Here is a 19824-nt window from a genome sequence, read left to right on the forward strand (position 1 = left end):
AATGCACTGCCTGCAACAGTAGTAGACTCGCCAACTTTAAGGGCATTTATATGGTCATTGGATAAACATATGGATAAAAATGGAATAGCGTAGGATAAATCGGCTTCAGATTAGTTTCACAGGTCGGCGCAACATCAAGGGCCGAAGGGCCTGTACTGCCCTGCAATGTTCTATGTTCTATGACTTGCTGCTGAAGCTGGGTAAACCGCAGGCACAATTGCGAGAGAAACTTAGCAGGTCTGGCAACATCTATGGAGAGAAAACAGAGTTAATATTTCAAGTCCAGAGACTCTTCATCAGAAGTAGTAAGATCAGATACTCCAAAATCGAGCTCAATGATCTATTCATTAGAAAGATGGAAGGGGAGGCAAGAGAAGAGGGGGAGTGGCTATTTTGATGAGGGAAAACACCATGACAGGACTTGGAGAGGATGTTCCTGAGGGATCGCCCAGTGAAGCAACGTGTGTGGATCTGAGAAAAAAGAAAGGTTTGATCACTTTGATGGGATCGTAACATAGATTCCCCAGTAGTCAGCAGGAAATTGAGGAGCAAATTGATGATTGACTGGTACAGGAAGTCATAGTTTGAAGATATTAGGAGGAAAGTATAAAGGAGACATCAGAGGTTGGTTCTTTACGCAGAGAGTTGTGAATGCATGGAATGCATTGCCATTTGAGGTGGTGGAGGCGAAGGCATTGGGGACATTTAAATGACTGCTGGACATGCAAATGGATAACAGTGAGTTGAGGGGTGCGTAGGTTAAGTTACTATATTTTACATTAGGATTAAATCTGGGCACAACATCGTGGTCTAAGGGCCTGTTCTGTGATGCACTTTTTTTTAGATTAGGTGAGATTACTTACAGCGTGGAAACAGGCCCTTCAGCCCAACAAGTTCATACCGACCCGCCGAAGCACAACCTACTCAGACCCATTCCCCTACCTTTACCCCTTCACCTAACACGACGGGCAATTTAGCATGGCCAATTCACCTACCCTGCACATTTTTGGACTGTGGGAGGAAACTGGAGCACTCGGAGAAAACACACACAGACATGGGGAGAATGTGCAAACTCCACAGAGACAGTCGCCTGAGGCGGGAATTGAACCCGAGTCTCTGGCGCTGTGAGGGAGCAGTGCTAACCACTGAGATACCGTGCCACCCACCACGTGTCTATGTTCTAAATATGCAGGGAGGTCGCTGATAGCTGTAAGAATAATAAAGTTAGAAGAGAAAGAGATCTTAACTTTCCAAACATAGACTGATAATGGATGGGAGGACTTTGTTAAATTTATTCAAGAAAACCTTCTCAATCGATATATAGATGGCCCTCTGAGAGAAGGGGCAAAATTTAATGGCCTCTTGGCGAATAAGGCAGGGCAATTCACTGAGATATTAGTGGGGAAACACTTACCACAATTCCATCAGTTTTAAAATCGCTATGGAAAAGGATAAGCCTGATCCAAAAGTTAGAGATTTCGAATTGACAGTGGGAATAATTCAATCTCTGGACATTCCAGCCTGTAAATGTGATGTGTCGAGTTGGTTTCCCAGTCTTTGATATTGTACATGAAGTGAGACCACTCAGCACTCAGATCTCTGTTATTCTTTGTATGTCTGATGGATTCTGTTCATATATTTAATGTTTATCTCCACATTTGTGTTTGTAATTGTATCTTTAATATTGTAAAGTACAAATAGATTTCTGTCGTATATCAATCATAAATAACCTGAACTCTATGGGAATATCTGTTTTAATTAAATAACTTGTGTGCATTCTGAACATGGAGCGAACCTACATGATGTAAAACAGAAAGTGCTGCAAATACTCAGCAGATCAAACAGCATCTGTGGAGAGAGAAACACAATGAATGTTTCTGGTCAATGACCTTTCATCAGAGAAAATGACTGAGTATTTCTAGCAGTCTCTGTTTTTATTTAATGTTCACAGCATCTGGACTATACAGCTTTTCCAATTATAAACCTTCACAAAATACTATTCAGTTGGTTGATGTGGGTAACTATTGAGAGATTAACGCAGTCCTTTTTGATCTTATAGTCGCTGTGATTTGGAGGCTAGGATTTGTCTAGAGCTTAAAAATATGTTGCTGGAAAAGCGCAGCAGGTCAGGCAGCATCAAAGGAGCAGGAGAATCGATGTTTCGGGCATAAGCCCTTCTTCAGGAATGTTTCCTGAAGAAGGGCTTATGCCCGAAAAGTTGATTCTCCTGCTACTTTGATGCTGCCTGATCTGCTGCGCTTTTCTAGCAACACATTTTTAAGCTCTGATCTCCAGCATCTGCAGTCCTCACTTTCTCCTAGGATTTGTCTACAGACTGGCGTGCAGAGAATTGGAAATGACTTATTTCTCTGTTGATCTGTTTGAATGTTAGAATATAAATATGTCACTGGACTGTGAGATCGGAGTGGGACTGGACACAGTCTCTATTTGAGCCTGTGGTTTGATGATCGCTGTGTATCCCTGTGAGTGATAATGTACCGACTGTGGGAGAGAAGGAACCACCTGCATTATTCCTTGGATCTCAGGAGAAAGGTGGGATGGAAAGCAGAAGGGAAAGTCAGTGATGGGTGGAGGGCAGGAGAGACTTCAATGACGGAATGACCAAAACGGTACAAGGACTAGGGTGGGCAGGGGAAATCAATAAATGAAGAAACAAAAGCTGAGGGTGTATATGACAGGATCTTCAAAAGCTGTTGTCCAAAAGCAATCAAAATGAAAGAAAATGGTGACAGAAATAACAATTTGAGATACTCTGTCATGACTTTGTTATTGTTTACAGGGTACACAGTTACCATCAGATTCTGAATGACTTCTGCCTGGTTTCTCATCACCAACTCGTGTATGGCCAGTTACTGTCAATATTAAAGTATCTTGTTTCAGCAAAGGGAGCTGGAGTCAATCAGCCAATTCATTGTTGGACAGAAATTCCATTCCAGCCCAGCTTCAGTGGGAAGACACAGGGAAATGTCCTCTCTCTGTTGAAAAATCCATCATTAAGGATGAGGTTTCTCTAGAATCCATCATGAAGGATGAAGGATGAGGTTTCTAAATTCTTGGATGAGCAGAGTCGGATTAGAACAAGTCAACATGGATTTAGTAAGGGGAGGTCGTGCCTGACAAACCTGTTGGAATTATTTGAAAAGGTGACAAGTAGGTTCGACCAGGGAAACCCAGTGGATGTGGTCTATCTCGACTTCCAAAAGGCCTTTGATAAGGTGCCACACGGGAGGCTGCTGAGCAAGGTGAGGGCCCATGGTGCTTGAGGTGAGCTACTGGGATGGATTGAGGATTGACTGTCTGACAGAAGGCAGAGAGTTGGGATAAAAGGTTCTTTTTCGGAATGGCAGCCGGTGACGAGCGGTGTCCTGCAGGGTTCAGTGTTGGGGCCGCAGCTGTTCACGTTATATATTAATGATCTGGATGAAGGGACTGGGGGCATTCTAGCGAAGTTTGCCGATGATACAAAGTTAGGTGGACAGGCAGGTAGTACTGAGGAAGTGGGGAGGCTGCAGAAGGATCTAGACAGTTTGGGAGAGTGGTCCAGGAAATGGCTGATGGAATTAAATGTGAGCAAATGCGAGGTCTTGCACTTTGGAAAAAAGAATACAAGCATGGACTACTTTCTAAACGATGAGAAAATTCGTAAAGCCAAAGTACAAAGGGATCTGGGAGTGCTAGTCGAGGATTCTCTAAAGGTAAACATGCAGGTTGAGTCCGTGATTAAGAAAGCGAATGCAATGTTGTCATTTATCTCAAGAGGTTTGGAATATAAAAGCACCATTGTACTACTGAGACTTTATAAAGCTCTGGTTCGGCCCCATTTGGAGTACTGTGTCCAGTTTTGGTCCCCACACCTCAGGAAGGACATACTGGCACTGGAGTGTGTCCAGCGGAGATTCACACGGATGATTCCTGGAATGGTAGGTCTAACATACGAGGAACGGCTGAGGATCCTAGGATTGTATTCATTGGAGTTTAGACGATTTAGGGGAGATCTAATAGAAACTTACAAGATAACACATGGCTTGGAGAGGGTGCACGCTAGAAAATTGTTTTCGTTAGGTGAGGAAACTAGGACCCATGGACACAGCCTTAGAATTAGAGGGGGTAAATTCAGAACACAAATGCGGAGACATTTCTTCAGCCAGAGAGTGGTGGGCCTGTGGAATTCATTGCCAGAGTGCAGTGGGGGCCGGGACGCTAAATGTCTTCAAGGCAGAGATTGATAAATTCTTGATGTCACAAAGGAATTAAGGGCTACGGGGAGAATGCGGGTAAGTGGAGTAGAAATGCCCATCAGCTATGATTGAATGGCGGAGTGGACTATCGTGGGACATCTGCATTAAACAAAGGCACACTGTGTGTGTTGATGAGCAAACTTTGTGCATGTGATGAGTCTCCTATTTGTGAACTGAATATTACAGACACAGTTTGCAGTGAAGGGGCTGGAGGAGGATACAGGGATAGGGAATGGGGATAGGATAGAACATAGAGCATGGAATATTACAGCGCAGTACAGGCCCTTTGACCCTTGATGTGCCGAAGTGTAAAATCAATCTGAAACTCATCTCACCTTCACAATTCCATTTTCATCCATGTTTATCCAATGAACATTTAAATGCCCTTAAAGTTGGCAAGTCTACTACTGTTGCAGGCAGCGTGTTCCATGCCCCCTACATTCTGAGTAAATAAACTACCCCTAACATCTGTCCTATATCTGTCATCCCTCAATTTAAAGCTATGTCCCCTTATGTTAACCATCACCATTCAAGGAAAAAAGAATGCCCACTGTATCTAACCCTCTGATTATCTTACACATCTCAAAGTTTGTGAGAAGATTTATAGCTCGGGTGCTCGTTGTTGTGGTTCTGTTCGCCGAAGTGGGAATTTGTGTTGCAGACGTTTCGTCCCCTGTCTAGGTGACATCCTCAGTGCTTGGGAGCCTCCTGTGAAGCGCTTCTGTGATCTTTCCTCCGGCATTTGTAGTGGTTTGAATCTGCCGCTTCTGGTTGTCAGTTCCAGCTGTCCATTGCAGTGGTCAGTTTACTGGGTCCAGGTCGATGTGCTGATTGATTGAATCTGCGGATGAGTGCCATTCTTCTCGGAATTCCTTGGCTGTTCTCTGTTTGGCTTGTCCTAAAATAGTAGTGTTGTCCCAGTTGTCCCAGAAATATACACATATACACATAAACAAGAAAGAAACCATGGTCTCATTCGATGTAATGGCACTGTTCACCTATATCGACAAAACCCGAGCCAGAGAAACAATAGCCAACCTGCTGGACACACAGAACAGACAACAGGACGTTGAACCTATCAACAAAGATGGCATACTCAAACTACTGGACCTGTGCCTCACAACAAACTTCACATTCAACAACCAAATATATGAACAAATCAACGGCACACCCATGGGCTCACCCATCTCTGGACTCAAAGCAGAAGTGGTAATGCAAGGGTTAGAACAAACAGTCGTACCGCAAATTCAACCCAAACTCTGGGTCAGATATGTGGATGACACCTTTGTAATCATTAAAAACACAGAAATAGAGAACACACACCGGATCATCAATGCCACACCCACAGGAATCCGATTCACTAGAGAGGAAGAAAAGGACAACCAACTCCCATTCCTAGACGTGATGGTACAGAGAACACCTAACGGAGAATTCACCACAAAGATATACAGGAAAGCCACACACACAGACTAACTCCTGAACTACGAAAGCAACCACCCCAACACACACAAAAGAAGTTGCATCAAGACACTGTTCAAAAGGGCCACAACACACTGCAGTACATCAGAACTGCAAAAAGAGGAAGAAGAACACCAATACAGTGTATTCACCAAAAAACGATTCCCCCGCAATTTCATCAACAGATGCCTAAGGGAAAGACAACGGAAAGAGGACATGCCACAACCCAAAGGACTAGCCACACTACCATACATCAAAAGCATTTCTGAACTGACAGCCAGACTACTGCAACCACTAGGACTCATAACAGCACACAAACCAACAGCCACACTCAGACAACAACTCACCAGGACAAAGGACCTGATACCCAGCATGAGAAAAACCAATGTAGTGTATAAAATCCCATGCAAGGACTGCACAAAACACTACATAGGACAAACAGGAAGACAGCTAACGATCCGCATCCATAAACACCAACTAGCTACGAAACGACACGACCAGCTATCCTTAGTATCCACACAAGCAGAGGACAAGCAACATGAATTCAACTGGAACAACACGACTATTATAGGACAAGCCAAACAGAGAACAGCCAGGGAATTCCTAGAGGCTTGGCACTCATCCACAGATTCAATCAATAAGCACATTGACCTGGACACTATATACCGACCACTGCAGCGGACAGCTGGAACTGACAACCGGAAGAGGCAGATTCAAACAACGACAAATGCCGGAGGAAAGATCACAGAAGAGCTTCACAGGAGGCTCCCAAGCACTGAGGATGTCACCGAGACAGGGGACAAAACGTCTGCACCAGATATTCCCAGCTCGACGAACAGAACCACAACAACTCCACCTACCTTTGTGTCATCCGCAAATTTACTGACCCATCCTTCTATGCCCTCATCCAGTTCATTTATAGAAAAGACAAACAGAAATGGCCCCAAAACAGGCCTTGCAGTCCCCCACTAGTAACTGAACTCTAGGGTGAACATTTCCCATCAACCACCACCCTCTGTCTTCTTTCAGCTGGCCAATGTCTGATTCAAACTGCTAAATCACTGACAATCCCACGGCTCCGTATTTTATGCAATAGCCGAACGTGGGGAACCTTATCGAACTGAAATCCATATGCACCAGATCAACCACTTTACCCTCATCCAGCTGTTTGGTCACTTTCTTAAAGAACTCTATAAGGTTTGTGTGGCATGACCTACCCTTCACAAAACCATGTTGACTATCCTTAATCAACCTATTCCTTTCGAGATAATTATAAATCCTATCTCTTCTAATCGTTTCCAGCACTTTACCCACAACCGAAGTAAGGCTCACTGGGAGATTATTATCAGGGTTGTCTCTACTCCCCTTCTTGTACAAGGGGACAATACTTGCTATCCTCCAGTCTTCTGGCGCTATCCCTATCGACAATGACGACATAAAGTTCAAAGTTCCTCCCTGGCTTCCCAGAGAATCCGAGGATAAATACCATCTGCCCTAAGGGACTTATTTATTTTCCCACTTTCCAGAATTGCTAACAACACCTCCTTGTGAACCTCAATCCTGTCTAGTCTAGTCACCTGCATCTCAGTATTCTCCAAGACAACGTAGTCATTTTCCTATGCGAGTACATTGAAAAGAATTCAGTTAGCACTTCTCCTATCTCCTCGGACTCCACGCACAACCTCCCACTACTGTCCTTGTTTGGCCCCACACTCACTCTAGTCATTCTTTTATTCTTGATATACCTGTAGAAACCTTTAGGTTTTTCCTTGATCCTACCTGCCAATGACTTTTCACATCCCCTCCTGGCTCTTCTTAGCTCTTTCTTTCGGTCTTTCCTGGCAAACCGATAACTCTCAAACACCCTAACTGAGCCTTCACATCTCATCCTAACATGAACCTTCTTCTTCCTCTTGACAAGAGATTCAACTTCTTTTGTAGACCGTGACTTCCTTACTCAACCACTTCCTCCCTGCCTGACAGGTCTATACTTATCAAGGACACGCAGTAGCTGTTCCACATTTCAATTGTGCCCTATCCCCGAAGTTTCCTTTCCCATCCTATGCATCCTAAATCTTTCCTAATTGCAACAGTTATACCACTGCTATAACTCTTGCCCCATGGTATATACCTAACCCTTTCCATTGCTAAAGTAAACACAACCAAATGTGGGCACTATCACCAAATGCTCACTAACCTCTGAATCTAATACATGCCTAGGTTGCTTACCCAGTACCAAATCCAATATGGTCTAGTCCCTTGTTGGCCTGTCTCCATACTGTGTCAAGAAAACCTTCTGCACATATTGGACAAAAACTGACCCATCTAAGGTACTCAAACTATAGTATTTCCAGTCAATATTTGGAAAGTTAAAGCTCCCATAACAACTACCCTGTTACTCTCTCTCCTATCCAGAATCTGCTGTCCTTTCCTCTATATCTCTGGAACTATTTGGAGGCCAGTAGAAAAGTCCCAAAAAGGTGACATCTCCTTTCCTGTTTCTAACCTCAGCCCATACTACCTTAGTAGACGAGTCCTCAAATGTAACTTCTGCCACCGTAGTACTGTCCTTGACTAACAATGCCACATCTCCCACTCTTTTACCATCTTCTTTGTTCTTACTGAACCATCTAAATCCCGGAACATGCACAAACCATTCCTGTCCCTGCTCTATCCATGTCTCCGAAATGGTCGTAACATTGAAGTCCCAGGTACCAACCCATGCTGCACGTTCACCCACCTTATTCAGGATGCTCCTGGCACTGAAGGAGACACACTTCAAACCACTTCTTGCATTCCGATGCACTCTTGCAACCTTAAAACCATATTTCTGACCTCTCCACTCTCAACCTCTTGGACAGTGGAACGACAGTTCAGGGTCCCATCCCCCTGCTGAATTAGTTTAAACCCTCCCCACGAGCATAAGCAAATTTCCACACACTGCCCTCCTCCCCCGCCCAGGATATTGGTCCCCCTCTGGTTCAGGTGGAGACCATCCTGTTTTCTCCAAATGATGTTGTTAGTGCTTATGTGGACCACCTTGGGGGCTGCTAACCCTCCCCCTCAAGGATCCCAAAAACATGATCCGAGACATCCCAAACCTTGGCACCTGCGAGGCATCACACCAACTGTGAGTGTCTCTCCATTGGAACCTCCAATCTGTCCTCCTAGCTATGGAGTCCCCAGTGACTAATACTCTGCTCATCTCCCCGCTTCCCTTGTGAGCAACAGGAACAGACTCTGTGCCAGGGATCAGTACCCCATGGCTTACCCTTGGTAAGTCGTTCCCCCCCCGCCAACAGTATCCAAAGTTTTATACTTGTTATTGAGGGGAATGGCCACAGGAGTTCCCTGCACTGTCTGCCTGGTCCCTTTTCATCCCCTGAGAGTAATCCATCTGCTTCCTTCTTGTACCTGAGGTGCAGCTACCTCCCTGTAACTCCTCTCAATAAGTCCCACTGCCTCCTGAATGATCCGAAGTTCATCTAGTTCCAGCCTCAGTTCCCTGACGTGGTTTCCGAGATGCTGGAGTTGGGTGCACTTCCCGCAGATGTAGTCAGCAGGGACACTCGTGGGGACACTTACCTCCCACATTCTGCAGGAGGAACATTCAACTGCCTGAAACTCCATTCTCACTATTCTAAATTCCCAGAGAGACGATTGAAAAAGAAACAATAAAAGAAACGAGTGATCTGGAATGGTTGCATTGGTAAGGTGGTGTTTTGGGGTTATACAGATACATGCAAGTGTACAGGTCCTGGTGAAGATTATATGGATAGGGAAGTGTGTTATTATTACTTGTTTTCAGGGGTGGATGGTGGAGCAGAGCTGTAAGTATATAACTAACTGACCATGGGGATTCACGGCCTTGTTTTCAGGGTCAGAGGGTGGAGCAGAGCTGTAAGTATATAACGAACTGACCGCGGGGATTCACGGCCTTGTTTTCAGGGTCAGAGGGTGGAGCAGAGCTGTAAGTATATAACTAACTGACCGTGGGGATTCACGGCCTTGTTTTCAGGGGTGGAGGGTGGAGCAGAGCTGTAAGTATATAACTAACTGACCGCGGGGATTCACGGCCTTGTTTTCAGGGTCAGAGGGTGGAGCAGAGCTGTAAGTATATAACTAACTGACCGTGGGGATTCACGGCCTTGTTTTCAGGGGCAGAAGGTGGGGCAGAGCTGTAAGTATATAACTAACTGACCGTGGGGATTCACGGCCTTGTTTTCAGGGGTGGAGGGTGGAGCAGAGCTGTAAGTATATAACTAACTGACCGTGGGGATTCACGGCCTTGTTTTCAGGGGCAGAAGGTGGAGCAGAGCTGTAAGTATATAACTAACTGACCGTGGGGATTCACGGCCTTGTTTTCAGGGGTGGAGGGTGGAGCAGAGCTGTAAGTATATAACTAACTGACCGCGGGGATTCACGGCCTTGTTTTCAGGGTCAGAGGGTGGAGCAGAGCTGTAAGTATATAACTAACTAACCGTGGGGATTCACGGCCTTGTTTTCAGGGTCAGAGGGTGGAGCAGAGCTGTAAGTATATAACTAACTGACCGTGGGGATTCACGGCCTTGTTTTCAGGGGTGGAGGGTGGAGCAGAGCTGTAAGTATATAACTAACTGACCGTGGGGATTCACGGCCTTGTTTTCAGGGTCAGAGGATGGAGCAGGGCTGTAAGTATATAACTAACTGACCATGGGGATTCACGGCCTTGTTTTCAGGGGTGGAGGGTAACGTACAGCTAAAAGTAAATAACTAACTAACTGCGGGGATCACAGCGAGTAACTGAAAGCAAACTGAAAAGGTAGCGTCACAGGATAACTGTGATCTGATTGGCTGATAGAAAATGCGTCTGAAATATGAAATAAAAGACTCTCCAAAATGAACTAGATTAACTAACCAGGGTTAAACTAACTAATAAGTTAATTAACTCAGTAGCGATGGCAGGGCAGGTGATGTACTGTAGCTGTGTGCTGCGGGAGCTGGCTGATCCCAATGCGAGCTGCAGTCACCACATTTGCAGCAAGTGTTGTTTGCTGGAAGTACTCCGGCTCAGAGTTAGATTAGATTAGATTAGATTACTTACAGTGTGGAAACAGGCCCTTCGGCCCAACAGGTCCACACCGCCCCGCCGAAGCACAACCCACCCATACCCCTAACCAAACACTACGGGCATTTTAGCATGGCCAATTCACCTGACCTGCACATCTTTGGACTGTGGGAGGAAACTGCAGCACCTGGAGGAAACCCATGCAGACACGGGGAGGACGTGCAAACTCCACACAGTTAGTCGACTGAGGCGGGAATTGAACCCGGGTCTCTGGCGCTGTGAGGCAGCAGTGCTAACCACTGTGCCACCGTTGATGAGCTGGAATCTGAGCTTCAAACACTGTGGCCTATCCAGTGGGAGGAGAGGTCCATGGATGAGCCCTCTGGCGTCGGAGTGCTTGGCCTTCCCCGCACCCTGCACATTCCGTTCGTTAGGCTCGATGCCATTCCCCGGCCAGGGAGCGTGGCCTGGCATCCATCTGTGTTGTGGCTGTCAGGGAAACCTGGTCATCAGGCGTGAGGCACTGTCATTGCTGTTATATGTGGCACAGGTCTGGTCTATTCCCAGAACTTGTGCCACTGCAGTCACCCAATCTTCCAATTTATATGGAGATCAAAGATGGACCGGGTCCGAAGGGACTCGATGTATAAAGATCTGGGCCATGGGGGAAAAAACACACCCAATGCCACCCTCACCCTGATGGCCACCTTCGTGCATGGCTGCATCAAGCTGTACGTGGATCCCTGGTATGCAAACACCAAGTGTCACTATGTACTGAGGTTCTACTTGTCTCCAGTCTTGTGAAGGATGGGCCTGGTGAAGTTTATGAAGAAAAACACCTTTGACCACAAGTCCATCAGGAAGTGGTCAGCATGTAGTCTCCTTGAGACACTTTGGGAAAAGAAGAGGGAGGATCCTGTCGAACAGTTCCCTGAGCAGACTGTCAAAGTCATTTGGCAGAATGCCTCATTGCCAGAACTTTCCAACAAGCACCAAGACGTGGCTTGGCTGGTGGTGAGAAGGGCTCTGCCTGTGAGATCCTTTATGCATGCCCGGACTCTCAGCCGCACCGCACGCTGCCCTCGAAGTGGCTGCAGGGGGGGGACAAGACTGTCACACACTTCCTTCTGGAATGTGTCTACGCAGAAGAAGTCTGGAGAGGAATGAAGTGATGTTTGTCGAGGTTCGTCCCAAGCAGTGCCGTGACGTGGGACTCCATGCTCTACGGTTTGTTCCCTGGGATGCACCAAGATGAACATCAACTGTGCCTGGAAGATCATCAACTCTTTGGTCTGTCTGAAAACTCTTGATCTTCCAGCTGACGGAGTTGACCCTCAGTGTTGCAGACTGGCACATTCCAAGGCCCAGGACTACGTGTTGACGGACACGCTGAAGCTTGGGGCAGCTGCCCGCCAAGACGTGGTGGGGAAAGACCACCGTGTAACATCTGCCTGCCTTATTAAAAGAACAGGGGGCCCACCCAGTCATTTAGGCTCCTCTGACGCCTCAGCAGAAGAGCTGGATAGTAAATGTACAGACTTGTATCTTTGAAAAATAAATTTCTATGTCTGTATGTAAAGCAATGTAATGTGTGCATAAGAATGGCATGACCAATTGTATAGAGATCCAAATAATTTCATGAATAAAGTATATTTTTTAAATTAAAAAAAAGAAGTCCCTGGATGCTGTGTTTCACCAGGCAGTCACACCTGGTAGATTAAGGAGTATAAATTCTGTCAGAGACCAGGGACAGCATAGTGTGTTTGAAAGTGAGGCTGGTAGAGGGATCCAGGTAGAGGAGCCTCAGCTTTTGTCCTTGTCCAACAGGTACAAGGTACTTGCTTCCTGTGTGGATGAGGAACAGAGCTGTAGAGAGGATAAGCCAGCTGACCACGGCATAGTGATACATAATGCCATTCAAGAGGGGGGAGCAAGAAGGCAAGTGGTAGTTAGGAGAAAGTTTTCTGTCTCTCTGTCTGTCTTTCTCTCTGTCCCTCTTTCTCTCTGTCCTGCCTTTGTCCTCCTTCTGTCTCTCTGTCCTTCTCTCTCTCTCTGTCCCTTTTACCCCATCCCCACTCTCTCTATCTCTCTCTCTTTTTCTCTCACCCTCCCTTTCTCCCTCTTTTTCTCTCTTTCAGACCTGAAAATGTCCAAACCACTTTGCATTTCCCAGAAACATTTTGCCCCCATTTTCATTCCCCTCCCAATGTATGTCCTACCCCAATTATTCACTTTACACAATATGAGCCCCTGCAAATGTTTTGCTGCCCCCAATATTGTGCTGAACCCCCCTCCCTGGGACAGAGGTAAATGAGCCTGGGTGGTCTGATTGGCCTGTGGCTGACTGTTTTAATGCACAGCAAGATCCCAGCACTGGAATTACAGAAGTTTTACGTGACAGAGGGATGTGAATGTAATGGAAACAGTTCTGAGAAGTTTTACTCGACTAATCCCTGGAATGAGGGGATTGTCTGAAGAGGGAAGGGTCCCCACCTGATCAAAGTCCTGGAGATATTAACAGGATGTTAATCAGAGCAGATGAAGAGAAGCTATTTCCAATGGTTGGGGGTTGGAGAACGAGGGAGCAGAGTCTAAAAATTAGGGTCAGAGCGTTCAGGAGAGATGTTAGGAAGCACTTTGACACACAAAGCATGGGAGAGGTTTGGAATTCTCTTCCACAAACCACAGTGAGTGTTGGATCAGTTCAGTTTAAATCCGAAAAAGGGATTATTTTAATAAGTTTTGTTGCGGATCAGGCATGAATTGGGACGCTGTCTGCTCTCACTGTCTGCAATGTTTGATTTAACTTCATTTTATTTCCCTTGAATTGATCAGTGTTCCCTCTGTCTATAGCGAATGTGACCAGCAGCAGCTTCCCCACAGCCACTGGAGCACCCAGTTCTGAACTGACACATGTAGCCAGTTCCCATGTCCACGTTCAGTCAGGGGGTACCCCAGCCGACCTTTCCCTCTGCACCAATAGACCCCTTACCTTCCCTTGCTCCAGTACGACTCATCTCAGCCCCAATGGACCCACCCCCACACACCGAACCTTCAGCTCCATCCACAGGAACAGCTTCTTCCATCAGTCACCAAGAGTGGGGGAGAGAGCCCTTTGTGGGCAATGCCATGTTCCCATTGGTGAGGCACTGCCCACTGTTCCCGAGGTCAGAGCAGAGACAGTGAACAGTGAGACTGGAGAATTCAGGGCCAGTGAGACTGGGCCCATCACCCACCATCAATGTGCCCGATACGTCAGTGTGTACTGGGGGCAGTGAGAATGTGCCCATCGTGGAGATGGGGTAGTAAACTGGCACCAATGGTGGGTGAGGAGGCTTAGTGCAAATTCACCAATCAAACGTTCCGGAACACAGACAGTGAAGCGTGTCCATGGTAACCATTGTGACTGGGAGTGTGACGAGGGTGAGACTGTCCCTATCCTGACCACTCCATCAGAGGGTGTGGCCAATGGGGGGAGGGGAGACTGTGGTTGGAGAGCAGAGAGTCTGGCTCCCCTGGGACTGAGGAAACCACAGCCACCGCAGGGAGGGGAGTGAGGGATATCCAGCCTCATTACCAGCGACAATCTGTCCCTCAACGTGAGCAGCAAGGCGACAGCTAAAGAGATGGTCACCATAGTGTAAGAAATGGGGAAGTGTGTTGTTTTTGCAGGTATAGAAAAGGCAAGCATTAGGGAAATGTATCTTTAATGAATAATTGTGGATAATTAAATACTAACTTCAGTGCAGAAATATTAAAGCAAATAATTCTTTTAAGTAAGAGTCTCAGCAAAATAGGTGAGACAGCTGAAACACATAAACCAAGCATGAAAAGATACATTGTTAAAACGTATGTTCAAGAATGGAATGTACCTATGAACAATGTAAGATGATACAAGCAAAGTAAAAGAACATCAAGATACAAGTTTAGCCTCATATCAGCACTTACAGAGGGAAAGGTTGCCAACTTGGAGAAAAGGGGGCGATAAGGGCAGAGCGCAGCTGGGTAGTGGTAGAATACAAAATGAAAGATTGGGTAATGTAAGAGTCGGGAGAGGTGACCTCACGCAGCTCAAAAGTATAACTGTGTACTAGTTTGAATGTTCATTGCTCATTTGATTCTGCAATTGATGCCCTTTCTTATAAGATTGTAGAATAAATTGTCTTGTTTCCAGTGTTGGTGGTCTCGTCTAAATTTTATTGATTTTGTTTCTAACAATAGCAACAGGGGTGCGAGAGAGACAGGGTCCCAGAGCTGGGTGAAGGGGCAGGGGACAGTCACACTGCACATAGAGTGACCAGTGAGACTGTCCCCATGAGGAACAGCTGGACTGAGCCCGTCCTGACCAGGGGGAGGACAACTCTGGAAGTCAGTCCCAATCTACCCATCTCCCAATCATCTCCATCAATCCCAAGCAAGATCTTTGATCAAAAACTGGACAGTCTGCAGACTCAAATCAAAGAGAACGTCTCTGTCAGTGTAATAGATCATTCAGCATCTTCTCAATCACATCCATCAATCTCTGCTAAACTTCAAACCCATTGTCTGTTTGGAGTAAAATTGACCAATGTCCCTCCAGTCCTGAAACGTCCAAACAATCTCTTGTATTTCACAAGGTAAGTGACAACATCAAACTCTGGATATTGATCCCCTTTGTAAATGTGCATGTCCTTGTGATTCCGGGAGGTTTCAGAAGCAGCAATAGGAGAATTGTGAGGATTGTCGAGTGCTGAAAAATGTAACTTAAATTAACTTTATTTCAATGGGAACAATGAAGCCTGGAGATCCTCTGGAATAGACAGGAATATCTCTCAGGGCCATTGCCTTCACATTCCGAATCCCAGTAAGGCTGATGATCTCTCCACAGACTGTACCATCCATTTATCGACCAATACGGGGAGGGGGAAATAGAGAGGTGGGGAACATGAAGTGGGATGAAGATGACTCACAATGTTTTGTGGGGTCAAACTGCTGCCATGTCACCAGTTATACTGGTCCAGACCCTCCCTTTGACTGTCACATGGTCCCAGTCAATCTGGAAAACCTTTACAGAGGTAACAGTGTCCGATGTAGCAGATGGTGATCATGCCACTGCTCTGCCCAACAAAGAGAACTCCACTGTCCGAACCTGAGACTGACCTATTCTACTGACCAGAGAAACTGGGTTGGCTTTAGTTGGGGATGAGACACAAATGGAATAGAATAGAGGAGCTGTGTAAAGTGTGAATGGAGCTGCAGACCTTTCGTGCATCAGTACAAACACACTGAGCTGATTGACTTCTTCCTCTGTTGGAATTTGTCTCCATGTTCCTTTGAGCAGTTGTGTGCTCTTCTCCTTTCTAGACATGACTTCGAGTTGCCAGTGTTGGAGTGGGGTGGACAAAGTTAAAAATCACACAACACCAGGTTAGAGTCCAACAGGTTTATTTGGAAGCACTAGTTTTCAGAGCGCCACTCCTTCATCAGGTGGTTGTGGAGGATAAGATCATGGTCACAGAATTTAAAGCCAAAGGAGTCCAGTGTCATGGAGATGTGATGCATTACACAATTTTACATTAAATCTTTTTTCGCAGCAGAGAGCGGCGGGAGCTGGGCGGAAGTTCAGACGGAGCGCAAAGCTGGTCGGGAAGGTAAGTGATTGTTATTAGAGTGGGTGTGTTCTAAACCCCAGGTCCTACAAAGTAGGGTCTCCCTCCCTCCCTCCTCCTCTAACCTTAATTAAGAGTCCACAGACTTGCCATAGGAAGAGGGTCTAAGGAGGTTTAGATCGAACAGTGAGGCTTCAGCTCAGGAATCTTGATAAGGAGGTTGAGTAAAGAGATTACGCCACAGTTGAAGAGGGTGAAGACATGACTGTCAGCTGGTTCAGTGCGCTACTTGTTTGATGTGGCAGGTCAACGACTCTGTTGTGTCTGGCTCGTATATGTGTGGAAAGTGTGCGCACATTCAGCAATTGACCGAGTATATTGCAGCACTGACGAAAGAACTCGAAGACCTTAGGCTCATCCGAGAGAACAAGATCTTTCTGGACAACACCTTCAGTGATGTTATTACACCAATCATGTCAGAAGAGAGCAGAAGAGTGCAGACGATGAGGAAGGCAGAGAGGAGACAGGTGCAAGAGACGCCGGGAGAAGTACCTGTCAGGAACAAGTTGAAGCTTTTGGACACAGTAGAGTCTGATGACACTGCCAGTTCGCAAGGCGGCCATGTTTGTCAATCAAAAGTTGCCGCAGAAGCAGAGCGGAAGAGTCGGACATCACACAGAGCCGTGGTAATAGGGGACTCCATCGTGAGAGGAACTGACCGGGGTTTTTGTGGCAGCAGGCGGGACTTAAGGATGGTGTGTTGCCTTCCTGGTGCTAGAGTGAAAGACATCGCGGACAGAGTGCAGGACATCCTCAAGGACGAGGGTGAAGAGCCCGAGGTGGTGGTACACGTCGGCACAAATGATGTCGGGAAGAAGAGGAGGAACATACTACAGCGAGACTTCGGAGAACTAGGAAGAAGGCTAAAAAGCAGGACGTCCAAGCTGGTTATCTCCAGTTTGCTTCCAGTTCCTCGGGCTAGTGTGGCCAGAAACCGGGAGATAATGGACTTGAACGTGTGGCTGGGGAACTGGTGCAGGAAGCAAGGTTTCAAGTTCTTGGATCACTGGGGTATATTTTATGGTAACCATAAATTCTACAAGAGAGACGGCTTGCACCTTAATAGATCAGGGATCAGCATTCTGGCAGGCAGGTTTTCTGCTGCAACACCGCTACATTTAAACTAAGTAGCGGGGGGGAGGGGACAAGCTGGATGTTTAAAAAGGAAATTGAAGGGGTAGTTAGAACAAGAGAAGTCAAGAAAGGCAACTGTATCAAGGAGGCAGAAAACTGGAAAAGGCATCATGCTGTAAAGTTGAGTGAAATAAGGGTTGAGGGGAAGGGTGAGAGCAGTAACAAATTAAAAATTCTATATATGAATGCACGAAGCATTAGACACAAGGTGGATGAGCTTGAGGCTCTTTTGGAAATTGGCAGATACGATATTGTGGGGATAACTGAGACGTGGCTTCATGGGGACAGGGCCTGGGAAATGAATATTCAAGGCCACACGTGCTATCGTAAGGACAGACTGACGGGCAGAGGGGGTGGGGTGGCCTTGTTGGTAAGGGAGGATATTCAGTCCCTTGTGCGGGGGGACCTAGAGTCAGGGGATGTAGAGGCAGTGTGGATAGAACTTCGAAACACTAAGGGTAAAAAGACCCTCATGGGAGTCATCTACAGGCCCCCAAACAGTAGTCTGGATGTCGGATGTAAGTTGAATCAGGAGCTGAAATTGGCTTGTCGCAAAGATGTTACTACAGTTGTTATGGGGGATTTTAACATGCAGGTAGACTGGGAGAATCAGGATGGTATCGGGCCTCAAGAAAGAGACTTTGTGGAGTGCCTCAGAGATGGATTTTTAGAGCAGCTGGTGCTGGAGCCGACCAGGGATAAGGCGATTCTGGATCTGGTATTGTGTAACGAACCAGAATTGGTCAGTGACCTCGAAGTGAAGGAGCCATTAGGAAGTAGTGACCATAATACAATAAGCTTCAATCTGCAATTTGAGAGGGAGTGGGTACAATCGGAAGTGACAATATTTCAGTTGAATAAAGGGAAATATGGAGCTATGAGGGAGCAACTGGCCAAAGTTCAATGGTGCAATACCTTAACAGGGAAGACCGTGGAGGAACAATGGCGGATACTTCTGTATATAATGCAGAAGTTGCAGGATCAGTTCATTCCTAAAAGGAAGAACGATCCCAGGAGGAGACATGGGCGGCTGTGGCTGACGAGGGAAGTAAAGAAACATATAAAGTTAAAAGAGAAAAAGTATAACTTAGCGAAGATAAGTGGGAAAACTGAGGACTGGGAAGCTTTTAAAGAACAACAGAGGATTAGTAAGAAGGAAATACGCAGAGAAAAAATGAGGTACGAAGGTAAACTGGCCAAGAATATAAAGGAGGATAGTAAAAGTTTTTTAGGTATGTCCAAGGCAAAAAAATGGTTAGGACAAAAATTGGGCCCTTGAAGACAGAAACAGGGGAATATATTACTGGGAACAAAGAAATGGCAGAGGAATTAAATGGGTACTTCAGATCTGTGTTCACTGGGGAAGACACAAGCAATCTCCCTGAGGTAATAGTGGCTGAAGGACCTGAACTTAAGGGAATTTATATTTGCCAGGATTTGGTCTTGGAGAGACTGTTAGGTCTGAAGGTTGATAAGTCTCCGGGACCTGATGGCCTGCATCCCAGGGTACTGAAGGAGGTGGCTCGGGAAATTGTGGATGCGCTGGTGATTATTTTCCAGAGTTCAATAGAATCGGGGTCGGTTCCTGAGGATTGGAGGGCGGCTAATGTTGTGCCACTTTTTAAGAAGGGTGGGCGGGAGAAAGCAGGAAATTATAGACCAGTTAGTCTGACCTCAGTGGTGGGAAAGATGCTGGAGTCTATTATAAAGGATGAAATTACGGCACATCTGGATAATAGTAACAGGATAGGACAGAGTCAGCATGGATTTACGAAGGGGAAATCATGCTTGACTAATCTTCTTGAATTTTTTGAGGATGTAACTCAGAAGATGGACGAGGGAGATCCAGTGGATGTAGTGTACCTGGACTTTCAGAAAGCTTTTGATAAAGTCCCACACAAGAGGTTAGTGAGTAAAATTAGGGCGCCCGGTATTGGGGGCAAAGTACGAGATTGGATAGAGATTGGTTGGCTAATAGGAAACAAAGGGTAGTGATTAACGGCTCCATTTCGGAATGGCAGGCAGTGACCAGTGGGGTACCGCAGGGATCCGTGCTGGGACCGCAGCTTTTTACAATATATGTAAATGATATAGAAGATGGTATCAGCAATGACATTAGCAAATTTGCTGATGATACAAAGCTGGGTGGTAGGGTGAAATGTGATGAGGATGTTAGGAGATTACAGGGTGACCTGGACAAGTTAGGTGAGTGGGCAGATGCATGGCAGATGCAGTTTAATGTGGATAAATGTCTGGTTATCCACTTTGGTGGCAAGAA

Source organism: Chiloscyllium punctatum, chromosome 22, assembly GCF_047496795.1.
Source record: "Chiloscyllium punctatum isolate Juve2018m chromosome 22, sChiPun1.3, whole genome shotgun sequence".
NCBI classification, from domain to species: Eukaryota; Metazoa; Chordata; class Chondrichthyes; order Orectolobiformes; family Hemiscylliidae; genus Chiloscyllium; species Chiloscyllium punctatum.